The following is an 18,996-nucleotide window of genomic DNA, read 5'->3' on the forward strand; positions in this document are numbered from 1 at the left end:
CCTAACTAAGACAGGCTCTGTCCTAAACGCTATCACTTAAAGAAATAATTTAGGATATCTTCTATTTCCTTGGTAATTCTATAAGAAGGGCTATGCAGATGCTCAGTGCCAGACCTTTGTTAGAAGAGAGCAAGGGGAAAGAAGAGTAGCTGTGACTGCTAGGAGCCTCACATCCTCTCTGAGTTTCCTTTACCTCTCACTGTGAGAGCTAATAAAACCGTATTTGAAGTTCCCTCCAGCTCTAAACTTCTGCTCCTATAACTGGATTTATGGAGGTTGTAACCACAGCAAGAAGGTGATATGGTGCGCTTTGCTCTGTGTGTGCAGCTTGGATTTGTGAACATCCTGTGCTTCTTCAGAGGTCAGACCATTCGTAAACGGGTTTCTCTCCTGCTCTGGCACTGAAAACCAACCTACCTGTTGCTTCACTGATGTTTGCAACGTGTTTTCAGGATGTCATCCATAACAGCACAACAGTCACTTTGGAAAATAGAGAGATGGGCCAGCAAGGTGGCTCAGAAGATAAAGGTGCTTGCTGCCAATCCTGACAACCTGACTTTGATACCCACACGGTAGAAAGACAGAACAGATTTTAACAAGTTGCCCTTGGATCTCTACACTAATGCCATGGTGTGTAGGTCATGGGAGTTCTTAACTGGAGTTCTTGTTGATTAGAGAAGACAGAAGTTTCTATGTCAATTAAAAGACCTCACCTCTAACCTCAACTGCCACTGTGTCTACACACATTTTTCCTCTTGTTGGGAATAGTTGATATTCAAGATTTCATTGTTTCTGAAAATATGGATTTGATGAGTTCAGTACAGGCATAAAGGCAATTGGCATCTCAGTCATTCCGGCAAAAAGCTCTAGGACTTTGTAGCATGGGGCCCTCTTGATCCTACCGGGCCTGCACCTGCTCCCCACCTCACGAGGAATGGGGAAGGAACACATATGTCGTCAGGGGCTGACAATTGCCAATCTTTGCTTGGAATGAAGCATATTCATCAACTGCTGAGACAGCGTGGGTTTCGGGAGAGATTTCTATGCATCGCTTTAAACCACGGGACGTTCACTGTGTGCACTCCAGGGTGCGGGAATCACGTGAAGTTTGCTTGGCACTGTGAGTGGGGAAGTCTGGGCTTCAGCCAGCCTTTCTAAAGCTGAGTTCTGTAAGTGCCGCACATCCCTAGAGGGAATGGTGGAGTCCAGGAGGCCTGCATGCTGTGGATTACACTAATCCAAGCCAGGCTCCACAATGACATCGCTGGAGAAACAGGGCTCCTCATGGCCGACTGGGAAGAATGGTGATGCTATTAAACAGTGCCAGACCTTGAGGGTTGGGTTTTTGTTGTTTTGTTTTCATTTTTGTTGTTGTTGTTGTTGTTTTGTTTTGTTTTGTTTTTTATCTCAGGCAGCCTAGAATCAGCCTTTGCTGATTCTCTTGTTCTGGGTGCCTGCCTGGGTTCACCTAGAAGATCCCTGGAGACAGGGTCTTTATCTTCTAAAACCCAGTACCCAGAGCAGTCACTACAGCTCAGCGAGTGCCAGAGCTAGGCTCTAAACATGGCTGGGTGTTTTATTAGCCCTATAAAATTCTGGCTTGCACCACGTACATTTGCCAAGACTTGCTTTTATGAGCCTCTTATGAAAGCAAAAAATATATATAATAAAAAAAAAGAGTCAAACTGATTTTGCATGAATTGGATATGTTGGTTGCAAAACAAGAAAAATGAGATTGATAACAAAAGCCTCCTCTGTGGTGCAGTCACGGACATGCTCTGTACATTCATTTATTTCCCCTCTTACCAAATGGAAAAAGGAAACCTACGATGCATTGAGGTCACGCTGAAAGGAAGGTCTGGCTAATAACACAAGAAGTGGCGTTTTGAGGGTCCAAAGGGTACATCTCAGGCTACAGATTTTTTTTCCTGTACCTGTTGCAAGATCTAACACTCCTCATTTGCAAATTGAAAGGCACGCACTGTAGCAACTGTGACTTAGGAGACAGGGCAAGCCGGGAGAGGCTTAGAAGGCTAACATGTGAGCCATTCTTGGGTATGCTGCATGAAGGGTGAAATCAGACATGAGCAGCCTGCTCATTGACTGCAGCTCAGGACACAGGGCACACGAACAAGGGACAACACAATCCTAGGCAAAATATAGAATCAACTTCATAGTCGTGTTTTTATCTCCTGGAATAATTCCAGTGGCTTGAAGTTACTTAGATAATCAGCTTCTCAACCACAAGGTCTTCCCCAAGGTCTTCCTCAGTGTCCTCCCCGTTATGTGTTGCCTTCCCCAGACCCAAGGTTCCACTATCCATCTCACAGGCTCAAAAGTGAACCTATAAAGAGACTGGAAAGCATCTCTGGGGTTCTGCTCAAGAAGCCCCACCAGGAGGCAGGGAGATTTATGAGGTGAGGTCACTGGGTACAAATAGAAAGCATTCTAAGGAACCTTTCCCTCCGATTCCCATTTCCTCTGCGATTGATTTGTGTGGGGGAGGCTGAGGAAGTTGAATTCCTTTGACTTCCCCACCATATCCCTACTGTTTGGGGGTCTGAAAGTTCCAATTTGCGGTGTCCTCTCTGAGACTGGTCCCCAGGGAAGCTGCCCACTCTACTTACCAATGCAGTTTCCAGAGACTTCTCTCAATGGTGTTCATACTTCCTGTGGACTCGAGACATTATATTATGTGAGATTTATCTGCCCAGCAGAATTTGGGGTCACTGATGTTGGGGAAATGGTACTGTGCATCTCAAGTTACCCCACAGGTATCTGTCAAAACTTGAAAGTGACAAATGGGTGACTGTTTGCAGTCTGGTAGCAAGTAGGAGTTGTCAAGTCAAACCACACTGTGTGCTGTTATCTATGTTTGGTCCGCCGCATGGCCCTACTGTGTGTTAAGCGCAGAGATACCCAGATAATCATTATTGTGCCAAATTTTCTAAACAAATCTCTAACTCGGGAAATGTTAGTCCTCAACTTACAACTGGAAGAACAGACGTAGTCAACCTACTCACCAACAGTCTGGTCCAGAACTCAGGAGGTGGCGGCAGGAGGATAAGAAATGCAAGGTCATTGCCAGCTACATAGTGAGTTTGAGGCCCACCTGGGAGTCATCAGACCCTGTGTTAAAGTATATGTGTATAGGTGTGGGACTGAGGAGGAAGGAGAGGAGGAAGAGGGCAACCTGAAGGGTGATTTAAAAAGAATGAATCAGGGGCTACTCCCCCGCCTTGATATAAATGGCTCTGTGAAGTCCTACCGACATAATCGTGCCAGGACTTTGTAGGCCCCAAAGACCCCATTGCTCCTGTCTGGCTTCCTGCTGACTTGACATGCAAGCACTCATCGATTTCTTCCAATGGGGAAAAGTGCTGTGGCAGGAAAGAGCAGTACAAAGTTTATTAAAACATACGTCCTTATCGAACTCAAGGCAACAAATACTACAGGCTGTGTGCAATTAATCACAATACACCCAGAATAGGATAGTATTTCAAATGGAGAGGATCTAGTGGGGTGCAAAGACTGGCAGACGTGAGTGCCACCATTTCTGGGAACTTAGAAGCAGCTCAGGTTTTGAGGTTCTCTGTAGAGGAGGTGCTGGCCCAGGGCTTAGCCCAGCCCTAACTTTAATTAAGACGCTCCCTGGAGCTTGAGGTACACAGATGAAGGCGTGGCTAGGAACTGGGCATGGCTTCACACAAGGCTAGAGAGAGGACACACGGTGAATTAGCCTGGGAAGGTGTTTGGAGCAGACAGTGCAACACTAGCATCTTGCTGTGGAGGGCTCCCCCAACAGTGGATGACCAGCTTCAGAGCTGAGAAGAACCCACTTGGCAGGAGCTGTAGGATCCAAGAGCAATGCCGTCCAAACCCAAACGCCGGCCACAGGTTTCTCCTGCTCACGCTCCTGCTGTTCTTTCCATTCCGGTTTCTATGACAACAGCTCTGATACAACTTGTATTTATGAAAATCACGTTAATTTCACTAGAGCCTCAGGGATTCCATGAAAATCAATATTTTCCGAATCTGTGGATCATAAGAAGCCAAGAGCAGGCCTCTACCCTCTTATAAACAGGAAAAGAAAGGGGCACTTTGCTCCCAAGGTGACTGGAAATGGTCAGAGAAACGCCCTCCGGAACTCTCACACTTTCCTCCCGTACCAGTTACCAATTCTCGTAAAGCAGGCTTTCTTCTCCTAACAAGCCAAATCTTGTTTCCATTCCTGAAAGGGAAGCCTGGGAGAACGAAGTCTCGGTCACTTCTCTGCACCAGCTCTTTATACCTGTGCTTTGGATCGCTCTCGTAGGTTGGAGCAGGAGAGCGGAGCTGTGAGCTACAGGCCTGCCTCCACCTACTTCCCCATGGGACAGCCTCGCTCCTCACCAGTTTCCCTGGAGTCTGGTGACAACTCCGCTCTAAAGCTAAAATGTAAACTCCAGGGCAGGGGAGAGGGTAGCTCAGACAGAAATGTGCTTGCAAGTGTAGTCAAAAATCCCAGAACCCATGTCCAAAAACCCATGCATCTGGGTGTGTACTTGTAATGCCAGAGCTGGTGAGACAGAGTCCAGTGGACCCTTGGCCTCGTTGGCAAGTTCCAGGTCAGTAAGGAATAGCACATAGGAGCTGTTTTCTAGTCTCTACATACAGACACATGCACATACACACATACATGCATACACACCCACACACAAGCGTGCATGCACACTAAATAAAAAATATGTATAAACTACAGTCAGTACTGTCTTTGGGTAGCTGAGGGACATTTGCTGTGGTGTCAGGAACACTTTCTTACCCACTGCTAGTTTCCAGAGGCGTTGGTAGAGACTCACGGAGGCTCTGGACTCTCCCTAGCACCTTTACCACATACTGACCTTGGAGAGCATTCGAGATTGCTCTGGGTTTCTTCCGTGTCATGCTGGGAAACATGGACAGATTGCCCAACCTGGACAGGGCCAGGCTGGCAGAGTCCATCTCTGTACTGTGATCCGGTCAGCTGAGGATGAACAAAAGCAATGTGGAGAAAGACAACAGGCCTGCCTGTCCACTGTGTTAGGGAAACCAGCACATACAAAGAAGACTGTAAGAATCACGATCCACAGCACGTCTCTCTGCGTGCCCTCTGTCTCTCTGTGTCCTCTTTGTTTGTCTCTCTGCATGCCCACTTTGTCTGTTTTATTCTTTTTAAGTGATTGCCATATTCTTTCAGGCAAGCACTTTCTGTTTAGGCTCATCTTCCCGCACAGGCCTTGGATACCTTGAAAACAGGAAATGCAATTTATACTTCTTTTGAAAACCCAAACCACAGCCTTGGAAACACAATAGATGATTCTCCTTGAACTGAATTACAGAGGGATGGGAGACAAGAATTAGGGACCACCCTCCCTGAAGCTCAAAATAGGTAACTTTAAGGCAAGGAAGGGGGAGAGGAAGGGAGATGACCTTAAATTAGCAGGCACTGAGCTTATAGACACTGTCAAACACAAATGAAACAAGCAGCAGGTGGACAGCTTCTAACGGGTTTCTCCTCCCTTCCAGTCACTGCAGTCTTTTGTAAGCCGTATGCATAGGCCGCATCTGTCTAGACCTAAATTGTGTAGAAAATCAGTGGGCCTGAGGCTGTTGTAAAGGTAGGAGGAGTTAGAGATAAAGACATGCGGCTACTTTCAAGAATCAAATTGGGAATCACAAGATATTTTAAAAGTAGCTGTTTTAATTATTGCAGTACATTCTGGACACATATGCTGCTGTTTTTTCTGGTTGACAGGAGTGGGGACGAGACAAGCTAGCTGACTGACTGTGTTTTAACAAAGTTCCAAGGTTTGTCATGAAAATTCGCATCACACACTGTACCTCCGCCCCACTAGTGGTAGCCATGAGGTGATGAACTAAATTGTGTATGTGTGTGTGTGTCTGTGTGTGTCAGTGAGTATGTCTGTGTGTGTGATTGTGTGTGTGTATGAGTGCATGTGTGTCGGTGTGTGTATGTGTGTGTCAGTGAGTATGTCTGTGTGTGTGATTGCATGTGTGTGTGAGTGCATGTGTGTCTGTGTGTGTGTGTCAGTGCATGGGTGATTGCATATGCATGTGTGTGATTGCATGTGCATGTGCATGTGTGTGTGTGTGTGTGTGCGTGCGCGCGCACGCACACACACACACGCTGTATGTATAAGGTCGCTGGGTAAGTTTGTGGTCAAATCTGTAGGCTGTAATGTGAGGGTGTTGGGAAAATTCTTGCTTTGGATATCATCTTGGAGAAGGACACCCTCTCACTCCTCTCCAGGTGACACTCCTTGTATTTGTGGCTCTGAAACATTCACTCCTAGAGTTTTGAAACATCACTGGATTATCCAAACACCAACTTCAAAAGACCTATGAGGCGGACTGTTCCTGTCTTTTCAGTCTTGCCGTGTAAGGGTCTGCTGTTCTAACACCTTCCTCCTCAGCTGACTCATGGAAGCTCTAATGGGAAACAATTAAACCCTGTGTTCAGCCAGCCACTGGCTGTTCCCTCACCCTGTGTTGCTCCCTGCCCTGACTAGGGATCAGATGTGGCTGGGGATGTTACAACCAACCCCTGTAATTATAGAGTCCACCCACCACTATAAGCCAGACACAGGGCCAAGAGAACAGCAAATTTAGGAGTCTGTTGTGTTTTGTTTGCCTTGCCTCATAATCCTGAAGGTGTCCAGCCCAGAGATGAAGCATGGTGTAAAGAGAGTGGGCTCGAGTCTATTGATAATTTGGTTTTTGGTTCCAACAACATAGGCAGCACCGCTGTTGTGATTTGATTTGATCTTGCTATGTCTGGATGAGTGGTAATCATCCTTCACCCCCTCTGGTTAAACTCTTAAGGTGGTTTTTCTCCAAGTGGTTAGTTAATATGTCCTCAAGTCACCCCTGTGAGGAAACTGAGTACCTTTGTTTTTCAAGCTGGAAAAAGTGAAGCACGCAGAGCTTAGGCAATTGCCCACTTTGTTGGGATGGAAGCATGAGTTGTCACAGGGAGCTAAGCTCCTCAGTGATGGCATGGAGGGCACTCTTGCCTAGTATTTCCTCAGGAGAGTGACAAGCAGCCACCCAGGGGGAGGGGAAACTCCCAGAGTCTCAAGGAGGCAGAGACTCTGAGGCTGTCCTCAGAGGTGCCTTTTCCCTGGCTGACAGTTTAGCAAGTGACCTTAAGCTAAGCCGTGGAAAGTCCAAGTGACTAATTCAATGAACCTTTAGTGCCTGAGGGGAGAGGGAGGCGGCAGTTACAGCTCTGTCTGATCCAAGGTGCCAGGGGTGAGAAAAGCACCGGAGAGGTCAGAGGAAGACGGTCGCCTCTGTGTGGTCAGGGAAGAGCGGGAGCATGAGCACATATGGAAGCCCTGTGTGACAGAAGCGAGGCATGTCAGCCAAGGAGGAGCATTTCCTGTTGCAGACAGGCCCGGGGCCAATTCTTCGATGAGCTGGAAATAGGAACCAGAGGGGGCGGGGGAGCAGCCAGCACAATCCGTTTCCTCTGCAGGTTTTGAGCAGCAGAGTGAATGTGCTTGTTGGGTCGGGTCCTCCAAGCTTGTTTATGCACTGTTTTCTCAACACACAGGAGCCACATTGCAGGGATGGTTCTCTGTGCATCACAGCCACTATTCCTCCTCCCGCAATCCTCCTGCCCAGCACTGGAAATGGGGCTAGAAATGTTGAGACAGGTGGGTTTTAATTCACCAGCCCTGCAAATCAAGAGGGTTGTAGAGAGAGCAGGGTGAGGTAGAGAGCTCATGATTCTTTTGCGCTCCCTGGCTCAGAGAAACTGTCACCTGCCAGAAATATTTGTCACTGAGCAACTGCATCTATGTAGATAGATCGTGCGTGGCGACATGGACAGTAGCAACCACACTTACTGGCCCAGGATGCTCTAGTGAGCCAGAGTTCCTCACGTGTTTCCTTATTAGAATATTGGGCGTTAGGAGGAAAATGGACGGTGGGAAGCACGGAGCAGGATCACTCAGTAACGTCCTTGTCACACTGCATGAGGATCTGGGTCTCTCCCTAGATCTGTGTTTGCCTGAGGTTTGCTGGCCACCCAGCCGAGCATAATTAAGAGCTCTGTGTTTGCTGAGAGACCCTGTCTCAAAAAGTAAAGGGAAGGGTAATTGAGGGAGACGACTGATATCAACCTCTGGCCTGCACACCATATACATGTGTGTGAGTACAGGTTCACACACACACACACACACACACACACACACACACACACACAAATGGGCTCTAAGAAGACATGAGGTCTGAGGATAGAAAATGCTTTCAGGGAATCAACAAGAAGGCCATGCTGGTTCCTGTGGGTAGTAGTCCCAGAAGCAGAAGTATTTTCCTCTCAGGAGTCTAATGCCTCCATCTGACTGCCCTCCCATCCTCCATCTGACTGCTCTGCACCCTTTCTGAGCCCCCAGCAGGACCACCCTATGTTACACTTTGTAAAGGAGCCCAGTAAAGAGCAACTCTCCAATTATCTCATTCATAAAATAAAGATCTAAGGTAGCAACTGGATTCCCTTCTAATGTAACCAGGGTAGTCTATAAAGATCCCAGTGAGAAAGGGAGAATCAACAGTCTGTTGACAGCATACATCCAGGGCCCAAATGGTCACCAGGTCACCACAGAGAATAGTGGTAAACCTAAGGAGCAAAGAAGGATCATTTCACCTCAAGTTTTCTCAAAAGCATCTTTTCTCCAAGAAATCTTGGAGCCTGCCAGATAGATTAAAGTGTCCTCTGCTTGTCTCAGCATTCTTTCCATGTCCTTGTGTCCACATGTAATCCTGCATTAACATTAACTATGTCTTCATTGTCACTGCATTGGGAGTGACTGTCCTGGCTCAGTGCAGACCCAGGATGGGGGACGTCCTCTGGTAGTAGCCCCCTGTACTGAACTGACCTGAGACACTATACTTTCGCCGCCGCCGCTGCCGGATAATCCTGGGAAGACTTGGTTGTTGGGTGTCTCAGAAACGTCTTCACTGTTATCGTAAGCATCCATCACAGAGTCAGCACAGGCCACCAAGACACTCCAAGTCCTAGAGCAAAGCCTCCTCTGCAGACGAAGAGCTGCAGAGGGACTGGCAGCCGACTGCATTTCTCCGAGAGAACCTTGCAGTGGTGCCTGAGGGTGTTTGGATGAGCAGCTACGTTGACAGCAAGTCTGTGTGCTCGGACTAATCACACGCGTAACTTGTTGGAACTCCAAGTCCTGATCGGGAGCAGTACAATTATGTTCTCTGTGGGTGTGCATGGAAGAGTGTTAGAAATGCAAACATTCAGGCTCTCCCCTACTTACTGAATTGGAACTCTTGGGGGGCATAGGTCTACCCTGCACCACTGAAGTCCTTACAGTGCGTTTGGCTCACTGAGTTAGACTTTGCTTCTGCTGGTGTGGGAAGACCAGATGTACGAAGTCAAGAAAGTGACAGGCTGAGCTCAAGTCTGTTGCAAAGCATTGTTGTAAAGTCTATGTGTGAGTCGTCCCCTTCTTCCTTGAGGCAATCAAGCAATATGGTTACTATTTTTAGCTTTCTCTTATTGATGAAGAAACTAAAACACAAAGCTTGTACTTTGCTTTGCCTCTGGTGAGAAATCTTAGCAGATTCCAAAAGCGTTTATTAATATTCAATGTAACACTTCTAAAAATTAGAAGTAGTGATAAGAAACGCATGGGGTTCCACATGTCAAGTGTGTGTGTGTGTGTGTGTGTGTGTGTGTGTGTGTGCGTGCGTGTGTGTGTGTGTGTGTGTGAGAGAGAGAGAGAGAGAGAGAGAGAGAGAGGGAGGGAGAGGGCGGGGGGAGAAAGGGAGAGAGAGAGGAAGAGAGAGGGAGAGAGAGAGAGGGAGAGAGAGGGAGAGAGAGAGAAAGAGAGAGAGGAAGAGAGAGACGGAGAGAGAGGGAGAAAGGGAGAGAGGGAGGAAGAGAGAGAGAAAGGGAGAGAGAGAGGGAGAGAGAAAGGGAGAGAGGGAGGAAGAGAGAAAGGGAGAGAGGGAGGAAGAGAGAGGGGTAGAGAGGGAGAGAGAGGAGGAGGGAGGGAGAGGGAGGGAGAGAGGGAGAGAGGGAGGCAGAGAGAGAGGGAGAAAGAGAGGGAGAGAGGGAGGAAGAGAGAGAGGAAGAGAAGGGAGAGAGAGAAAGGGAGAGAAAGGGAGAGAAAAGGAGAGAGGGGGGAGAGAGAAAGGGAGAGGGAGAGGGAGAGAGAGAGGGAGAGCATATAGACATCTTTGTCTTAACAGGGTGCCAGAGATGCACTTAGCAAGAGACAGAGATAAAGACTCAAATCTAAGCAGGTTGACTCCACAGACCTTGGCCTGTACCACACACTGACCTTCCATTCCACCAGTCACTGTGCTGCTGAGGAAAGGAAAGCTAAGGCCTGGATGGAAGCCCTATTTGAGGCTAAGAGATGTCTTGTTGTTCTAAACCCATTGTGAACTCATGCAAGAAAAAAAATCTAAAAACAGAAGCAGAAGATCCACTAGAGTCCAAACTTCCAGGGAAGCTTGCCAACTGTTCTGTCTCCTGCTGGGAGAATCAGTGGCTGAAACTCCCCTGCATATTGGCTGTGTGCAAAAGAGTCCATCACTGAAAGCTCAGTCTCCCCTCTTGGTTCCTACACCTTTGGAGAGAATGTGTTTCCCCTGAGTCTGTCCCATGTGATATAAGCAGGCAGACAGAGGGTCAGGCAGGCAGGCAAGCTGAGGGCTCGTCCTTAAGAGCTGATTACCAGGAATGCCCTGACAGGTTGAAGCTGTGTTGTTAAACTGATCCAGTATTCTCCCAGCAACTCTCCTCTCCTTCCTGGACCCAATCAGCATTCTGTGGACATGAGCTTCCCTCACCTGAAACTCTGCAGATTCCTATTTCACCCATCAGGGTTCCTCCTTGTTTTACACTAAGTGACTCTAAAGAGTCGCTCTGACTAGCATGCTCATGTGTCAGAAACTGAAATGAATTTTATGTGATACCAGGAGGGGAAGGACGGATGGGACGGGTTTATGGCTAACCACACATTCCCTCTGTTTAGCTGGGAGAGGAAAGAGAACGTGTTTGTTCACCTGGGATGTTTAGTGCTGATGTGTTATATACGTAAAGGCTGTCAGGCTTAAGCCGTAGCCATTTGCACAGAAGTTAGATTGACTAGTTGGTTTTCTCTGTTACATGTTTGGGAAGCTGAAGGATTATTTTTTATGAAACTGTTTCTTAGATTCATTGTTATAAAGCCAATGGGAATAATTTTTAGATATTACCAAATAAATGCAGAGTAAGTATGTATATGTATGTGACAAAAGGCTATTTGTGGTGTCTACTAGCATACCAAAGCATATATTGGCCTCAGGTTGTCAGCATCTCAAATATTTTTTACAGAGTCCATGCTGGCATCCTCCGCATCCACCCACCTCCTGTTCAAAACTTCTCCAGCTCATGGACTTCCCTTCCCCCAGCTTCTCATAACCCCACCATTTCTGCCATGCCCTCTCTCTGCTCGCTCTTTCTCCCTCTCCTGTTTGTCTTACTGTTCTCCTAATCTCCCCTCGTTCTCCCCTCCCGCCATGGCCAGGGCCATTCTAGTGGCCATGTTAATCCACTACTTTCTCTCCCTACTCTGGACTCTTCCAGCTGCCTTCGGCTCTGCTCCTCCTCGTGTCTACAGTAAAAACCTTCTCCTCAACCACACCTTGGGGCGGTCACGTCCTCACTTCATGCATCTGGTGCCAATAGACAAGTCTTTCTATGTAGCTCTGGCCTGGAACGCACTGTGTAGTCCATGCTGACCTTAAAATCCCACCTCGGTCTGGGAGAAGAGTTGTGGGCCACTATGCCCAGCTTCTTCCACCACTGACAAAAACACACAGTATTTTCTTCCACCTAAAATGAAATTGTAGGAATATTTAAGATTCTCAAGAGAGGATGGATACATTTCAGCATTTCAGGTCCACCTAGCAGATTGCTAAGATAAAGGCAGACAGAACAAATGACCCACACAAGGCAAAGCCAGAGAGTCAAGCATATCGTTAAAAAAAAAGTGTTCTGTTAGACTGAAAAAAAAAAGGGGGGGGGATTTGATGAGAGAATTTTGGTATCTATTTGTTGGGCATCAAGAGCCAGTGGCAGCTCTGTGCCTAGCACAGGTGGGGAAAACCGAAGCTCAGCTTTAAAACCGTCTTTTTCAGACTCTCATCTGAACTCAGATCACCAAGGGTTTGTAAAACTCAGGCGCGGGTTTAGTCAACCGGCTTTCCACTGCTGTAACAAATACCTGAGCTCACCTTGCAGAGAGAAGTTTATGCTCATACTCTTGAGTTTTGTTTCCTCTACTTTGGGCTGGTGTCTGTTACAGCAGCCCAGAGGGAGAGAAAACAATGACCAGGAATTGAGAGCAGAGGAAAGAAAAGACTAGAGATAGGGTCCCCAGTGTCCTTCAAGGCCACATTCCCGGTGACCAACAGACTTTTCACTAAGTATACCTTTTAAAAGATTCCAGCAGTGCCGAGGGCTGCAGCCAGACCTTTGACACAGGACTCCTGAGGACACACAAAGCATAGTGTTCAGCCCCTGGTCCTCAAGATGTCAAGATGTTAACATGCAAACTATGTTCAGTGCATTGTCAAGAGTCCCCAGAGTCCTAATTGTATCAACACTGCTCAAAACCCTAAGTTCAGCAGGGTACCAGCATGGTACAGGGTGTCCAAGATGCAGACATCACCAAACAGTGAGGAAGCAGGGCAGATTTAGTGCACCCTAACCCTCCATTTCTCTAACTGGGATCCACTAGGCAGAATGTTGGCTCCAGGGGCAGACCTGTCTTTCGACTTTGCTAGATGCCATCACACAGGCTATTTGTGGGTAGGCCCCACATGATGCCTACAGCTCTTCCTGGCAGATTCTTTGTTGCCATCAGTAATTCCCCAAGGCCCCACTCTCGACTTGACTTCACCCTCATAGCTCCATGTGTCGCCCTGTCAGTGATCGCTTATGGGGCCTTTCATCCCACAGCACACTACCCGGTCTCCTTGACTTCCTTGCCTAATCCCATAACAGTCTACATGACTGTAAAACACATGTGTATGATGCCAAGGTCTGCCACCAGCCTAAGCAGTCCCCAGGGCACACGTGACTCACTGACCTGAGCCTAGCTGGTCAGCTGAACATGAGGAACCTAAGTGGTCATGGGTAAAACAGGTCACCAAAGGACTCTACTTTTCTTCCCAGTTTTGTTTTGTTTTGTTTTGTTTGAGACAAGGTCTCACTATGTAGCCCTGGCTGTATGTAAATCAGGCCGGTCTCAATGTCACAGAATCTACATATGTCTGCCCCCCAAGTGCTGGGATTAAAGTTTGCACCACCATGTCTGGCCAGGACTCTCTGCTTGAATCTCATGACTGAAAGAAATTTGTGTTTTTATGCCTTTGAACCATTGTGGGCCAGTTGGCTTTCTGGAAATAACACTCTATTAGTTTTTTGCTAACACTCTATGCGAGCTCCTTTTCTAGTGAAAATGCAGATTCTGGACCAGAATCATAGTTATGTTGTACAGAAGACATTCTAGAAGTTTTCTAACCAGTTTCTCCATACTTCTTCCAATTTCTTCTTTTAAACCAATCCCAAAGGCTTCTCCTGCATTGCCAGATAAATAAGTATCAACAGCAAAGAACCCAGTATTCTCTGGCATTTGGTGTTTTGTTAGTCCAGCTCTCTGGTGCTGTAACAAATCCCTGAGGTAATCAACTTATGAGCAGAAAAGATTCATTTGGGGGGCTGGGGATTTAGCTCAGTGGTAGAGCGCTTACCTAGGAAGCGCAAGGCCCTGGGTTCAGTCCCCAGCTCCGAAAAAAAGAACCAAAAAAAAAAAAAGAAAGAAAAGAAAAAAAAAAGAAAAGATTCATTTGGGCTTACAGTTTGGAGGTTTCAGTCCATGACTAGTTGGGTCTGTTGCTTTGGACTACTGGTGGCATATCAGATTTGGGGTAGGTGGGGTAGTGAGCCCACTATCTCTTTTCAGGGGCACACACCCAGTGACCTGAAGCACCCTTGATAGCCTTAACCTCCTAAAGGTTCCAACTCCCTCTCAAAGCTCACATCCTGGGGATCAGGCCTGTAACACAGGATGCTTTGGGGGATACTGTCGGCCTAGGAAGGGCCCTAAGAACCCCCATTCCTCAGTTGCCTACAGAGGATGTCAGTGAGTAGAAAAGGTTTCAGAATGTTTTATACCCAGGGACAGAATAAATTAGAGTGAGAGAGCCTGGACACTGGAGGCAGAATTACCTAGACGCCATCAAGCATATAACAGGTCTGAACTTGGGTAGCAGCTGTGAACAAAGCTGAGGGACTTCTGACCGTTACATTTTCTGGCTTGATATGGCTTGAACAGGATGAGGGGTATGGCCCATTATGAATGATTATGAGACCTTTAGGCTCTGGGAGTGTCTGCTGGGAGCGTGTACACACCCTAACTCTCTGTGTTCTAGTCATCCTGGGCAGTTCCTTGGTTTCCAAGCTGTCTATCCTGCTTTGTGCCTTGCTGGTGATTCTGCCTGAGATATTAATGCCATTGTCCTTCCACTGACTGAATGGCATCCATACAACTCTTGATCCCAAGTCGAGTGCTGTTACAAGAAATCGCTCCTGGTGCCTCTGTCCACAACCTGCTGCTGCTGGTCTGAGTTAGGCATCCTTTCTAAATGCTCCACCGACATCCTGTGAGGTCTCCTATTATAACATGATATGCTATGGTCCAGTCACTACCTCGGAGCTTCTGGAAAGGATTTCATTTTGTATGTTTTGGACTCTACTGTCCCCACATAGAAGAAACGTGATGATAACCTGATTGAACACTGAATGTTGAGAAAGACAGGAGACTATCTGCTATGAAACTAGTGGCATCCATTTCCTCGTTGCTAATGACATAGCAAAGCAGAAAGATGTTTGGACAGGGCCTTAACTACATTTGGTGTGAGGTAGTGTGAAGGAGCAAAATACCTTTGTGAAGAAGTCAGACAAGTGTTAAACAACTTAAAAGACAGCCCTACAATGCCTGGAGAGCTATTTGCATAGAGGTAATAGTTAAAGTCATGGCTGAGAGACAGGTAAATACCAAGATAAAGACAGGCAAAGCAAAGGTAGCACAAAGGGAGAGAGCAGCAGGGATGCAGATGCACAAAAAGGACATGGAGAGCTGATGCGAACAAAGCCACATGGAGAAAAACCCGGTCCTTCAGTTTTAAGGATCTCCTGCGATACCATTGTCAGGACAATGTCACAGTATCGGGGAGATGCATGGAGTCTTCAAGAGGAAAACCATAAAGGGAAGAGATCTGAGATGCCCTGCTCTAAACGTTAGGCTTCATATCCACGTCCCACGGGCCTGGACTCTACTCTTCCACTATTCAACTCTTCTCTTCTACTCTTCCACTCTTCCACTCTTCCTCTTTTCCTCTCTTCCACTCTTCCTCTCTCCTACTCTTCCTCTCTCCTACTCTTCCTCTCTTCCACTCTTCCTCTCCCCTACTCTTCTTCTCTTCCACTCTTCCTCTCTCCTACTCTTCCACTCTTCCACTCTTCCACTCTTCCTCTCTTCCACTCTTCCTCTCTTCCACTCTTCCTCTCTTCCACTCTTCCTCTTTTCCTCTCTTCCACTCTTCCTCTCTCCTACTCTTCCTCTCTTCCACTCTTCCTCTCTTCCTCTCTTCCACTCTTCCTCTCTTCCTCTCTTCCACTCTTCCACTCTTCCACTCTTCCACTCTTCCACTCTTCCTCTTTTCCTCTCTTCCACTCTTCCACTCTTCCACTCTCCTACTCTTCCACTCTTCCTCTCTCCTACTCTTCCTCTCTCCTACTCTTCCTCTCTTCCACTCTTCCTCTCCCCTACTCTTCTTCTCTTCCACTCTTCCTCTCTCCTACTCTTCCACTCTTCCACTCTTCCACTCTTCCTCTCTTCCACTCTTCCTCTCTTCCACTCTTCCTCTCTTCCACTCTTCCTCTTTTCCTCTCTTCCACTCTTCCTCTCTCCTACTCTTCCTCTCTTCCACTCTTCCTCTCTTCCTCTCTTCCACTCTTCCTCTCTTCCTCTCTTCCACTCTTCCACTCTTCCACTCTTCCACTCTTCCACTCTTCCTCTTTTCCTCTCTTCCACTCTTCCACTCTTCCACTCTCCTACTCTTCCACTCTTCCTCTCTCCTACTCTTCCTCTCTCCTACTCTTCCTCTCTTCCACTCTTCCTCTCCCCTACTCTTCTTCTCTTCCACTCTTCCTCTCTCCTACTCTTCCACTCTTCCACTCTTCCACTCTTCCTCTCTTCCACTCTTCCTCTCTTCCACTCTTCCTCTCTTCCACTCTTCCTCTCTCCTACTCTTCCTCTCTCCTACTCTTCCTCTCTTCCACTCTTCCTCTCTTCCTCTCTTCCACTCTTCCACTCTTCCTCTCTTCCTCTCTTCCACTCTTCCACTCTTCCACTCTTCCACTCTTCCACTCTTCCTCTTTTCCTCTCTTCCACTCTTCCACTCTTCCACTCTCCTACTCTTCCACTCTTCCTCTCTCCTACTCTTCCTCTCTCCTACTCTTCCTCTCTTCCACTCTTCCTCTCCCCTACTCTTCTTCTCTTCCACTCTTCCTCTCTCCTACTCTTCCACTCTTCCACTCTTCCACTCTTCCTCTCTTCCACTCTTCCTCTCTTCCACTCTTCCTCTCTTCCACTCTTCCTCTTTTCCTCTCTTCCACTCTTCCTCTCTCCTACTCTTCCTCTCTTCCACTCTTCCTCTCTTCCTCTCTTCCACTCTTCCTCTCTTCCTCTCTTCCACTCTTCCACTCTTCCACTCTTCCACTCTTCCACTCTTCCTCTTTTCCTCTCTTCCACTCTTCCACTCTTCCACTCTCCTACTCTTCCACTCTTCCTCTCTCCTACTCTTCCTCTCTCCTACTCTTCCTCTCTTCCACTCTTCCTCTCCCCTACTCTTCTTCTCTTCCACTCTTCCTCTCTCCTACTCTTCCACTCTTCCACTCTTCCACTCTTCCTCTCTTCCACTCTTCCTCTCTTCCACTCTTCCTCTCTTCCACTCTTCCTCTCTCCTACTCTTCCTCTCTCCTACTCTTCCTCTCTTCCACTCTTCCTCTCTTCCTCTCTTCCACTCTTCCACTCTTCCTCTCTTCCTCTTTTCCACTCTTCCACTCTTCCACTCTTCCACTCTTCCTCTTTTCCTCTCTTCCACTCTTCCACTCTTCCACTCTCCTACTCTTCCACTCTTCCTCTCTTCCACTCTTCCTCTCTTCCTCTCTTCCACTCTTCCACTCTTCCACTCTTCCTCTTTTCCTCTCTTCCACTCTTCCACTCTCCTACTCTTCCACTCTTCCTCTCTCCTACTCTTCCACTCTTCCACTCTTCCTCTTTTCCTCTCTTCCACTCTTCCACTCTTCCTCTCTCCTACTCTTCCTCTCTTCCACTCTTCCTCTTTTCCTCTCTTCCACTCTTCCACTCTTCCACTCTTCCACTCTTCCTCTTTTCCTCTCTTCCACTCTTCCACTCTTCCTCTCTCCTACTCTTCCTCTCTTCCACTCTTCCTCTTTTCCTCTCTTCCACTCTTCCACTCTTCCACTCTTCAACTCTTCCTCTTTTCCTCTCTTCCACTCTTCCACTCTTCCTCTCTCCTACTCTTCCACTCTTCCACTCTTCCTCTTTTCCTCTCTTCCACTCTTCCACTCTTCCTCTCTCCTACTCTTCCTCTCTTCCACTCTTCCACTCTTCTACTCTTCCACTCTTCTATTCTTTTAGCCTGGGAGGATACTCCCATTCATAAAAAGAGGTGCTACTCCCATTCATGATAATAGAAGTGCACTTAAAGGTTGGTTGCAACTCTGTCAACCTTTGTTTTCTACACCACTTCATAGAATGAATAATCTATCATGTCTCACAGGTGCATGTGCACATGTCCACAGACAGAGAAACAGAAGCACAGACACAGACACACAGTTCTCCACCTTTTCCTACCTGGCACTTTGTATGTGTCTTAAGAATTGCAATCCTCAGACAGGAAGGGAATTTTCTACTTTAAGTACGATTGAGAAAAGTATATTAAACAGAAAGAAGTATTCAAGTATAGTCTCACACCCTCAAATCACAGTAGGGCTTGACACCTACAGGACCTTCAGAAAGGATCACAGTAGGTGTCATGCTGCCCCTTGCATTGTGTTAACAGACTCCTCTTGGGGTTTCTACATTTACATCAGAGGATGATGTTTTGCCCCAAAATACTCAGAGCTTTTCAGAGCTGCATTCCTAACCAAACCACCCCCTCTGTTTCATCTGTAACAACGGCCCCAAGAAAATCATTGATATGAAGGGATAGTACAATTCTTTATGTTCCGGGGAGACAGACAGGCCAAGCCTGGGAAGACTAAGAAAAGAAAGTAACAGGAACGTGGTTTGTTCTTCATAATTACATACTTAGGGGAGAAAGGAGAAGAACGCTCCTTTTAACATGGCTGGCCATGACAGATGAGCTGTGCTGCGGAGAAGAATGTGCAGCAGCCCTGAGAGGAGATCGAGCTCTCTGGAATGCCGGAGATAAAACGCTGAGCACTTTACTCTTCCTTTGCCTTGTGCTTCGAGCCTTTCACAGTTCTCTGTGAGTGGCAGGGGACATGAGGGAGTGCACCAGACCCTTCTTGTCTAGGTCGTGCAGCAAAAGCAACTGTCTCTTGAAGACATAAGATCCAAGCACCTCAAAGACACGTTTTGCTCTTGGCTGGCAACACCCCCAGAATAAGTGCTTGATAGATTTGGCAATGAGACCAGAGTGCAAAAACCTACTTCATCTCTTAGCTCCCGTGCTCCCCTTGCTGCCTGTTTACTTGGGAACACTATTTACTCAAGGGTGGTTTGAGCAGAATCCAAGGAGCAGGAGAGCGTACATGCATGTCTGTGATTTTCCTTTCAAAATGAAATGACGGGGGCCGGCGGTGGCTCTGCCCTGAGAGCA

At 47.3% G+C, this 18,996-nt stretch overlaps 1 protein-coding gene and 1 long non-coding RNA gene across 2 annotated transcripts in view; both read left to right on the forward strand.

The window, feature by feature from the left end:
- Positions 1 to 1,288, forward strand: part of LOC148003947 (uncharacterized) — a 45,522-nt gene extending 44,234 nt beyond the window's left edge. Inside the window, exon 3 of the long non-coding RNA XR_015627501.1 lies at positions 328 to 1,288. This is a non-coding gene — a long non-coding RNA (uncharacterized LOC148003947). The remainder of the gene's footprint in view (positions 1 to 327) is intronic.
- Positions 1 to 18,996, forward strand: part of Maml2 (mastermind-like transcriptional coactivator 2) — a 320,193-nt gene that overhangs the window by 162,600 nt on the left and 138,597 nt on the right. The gene's annotated exons all lie outside the window — the stretch shown is intronic.

This window comes from Rattus norvegicus, chromosome 8 (assembly GCF_021556685.1).
Source record: "Rattus norvegicus strain SHRSP/BbbUtx chromosome 8, alternate assembly SHRSP_T2T, whole genome shotgun sequence".
In the NCBI taxonomy this organism is placed as follows: Eukaryota; Metazoa; Chordata; class Mammalia; order Rodentia; family Muridae; genus Rattus; species Rattus norvegicus.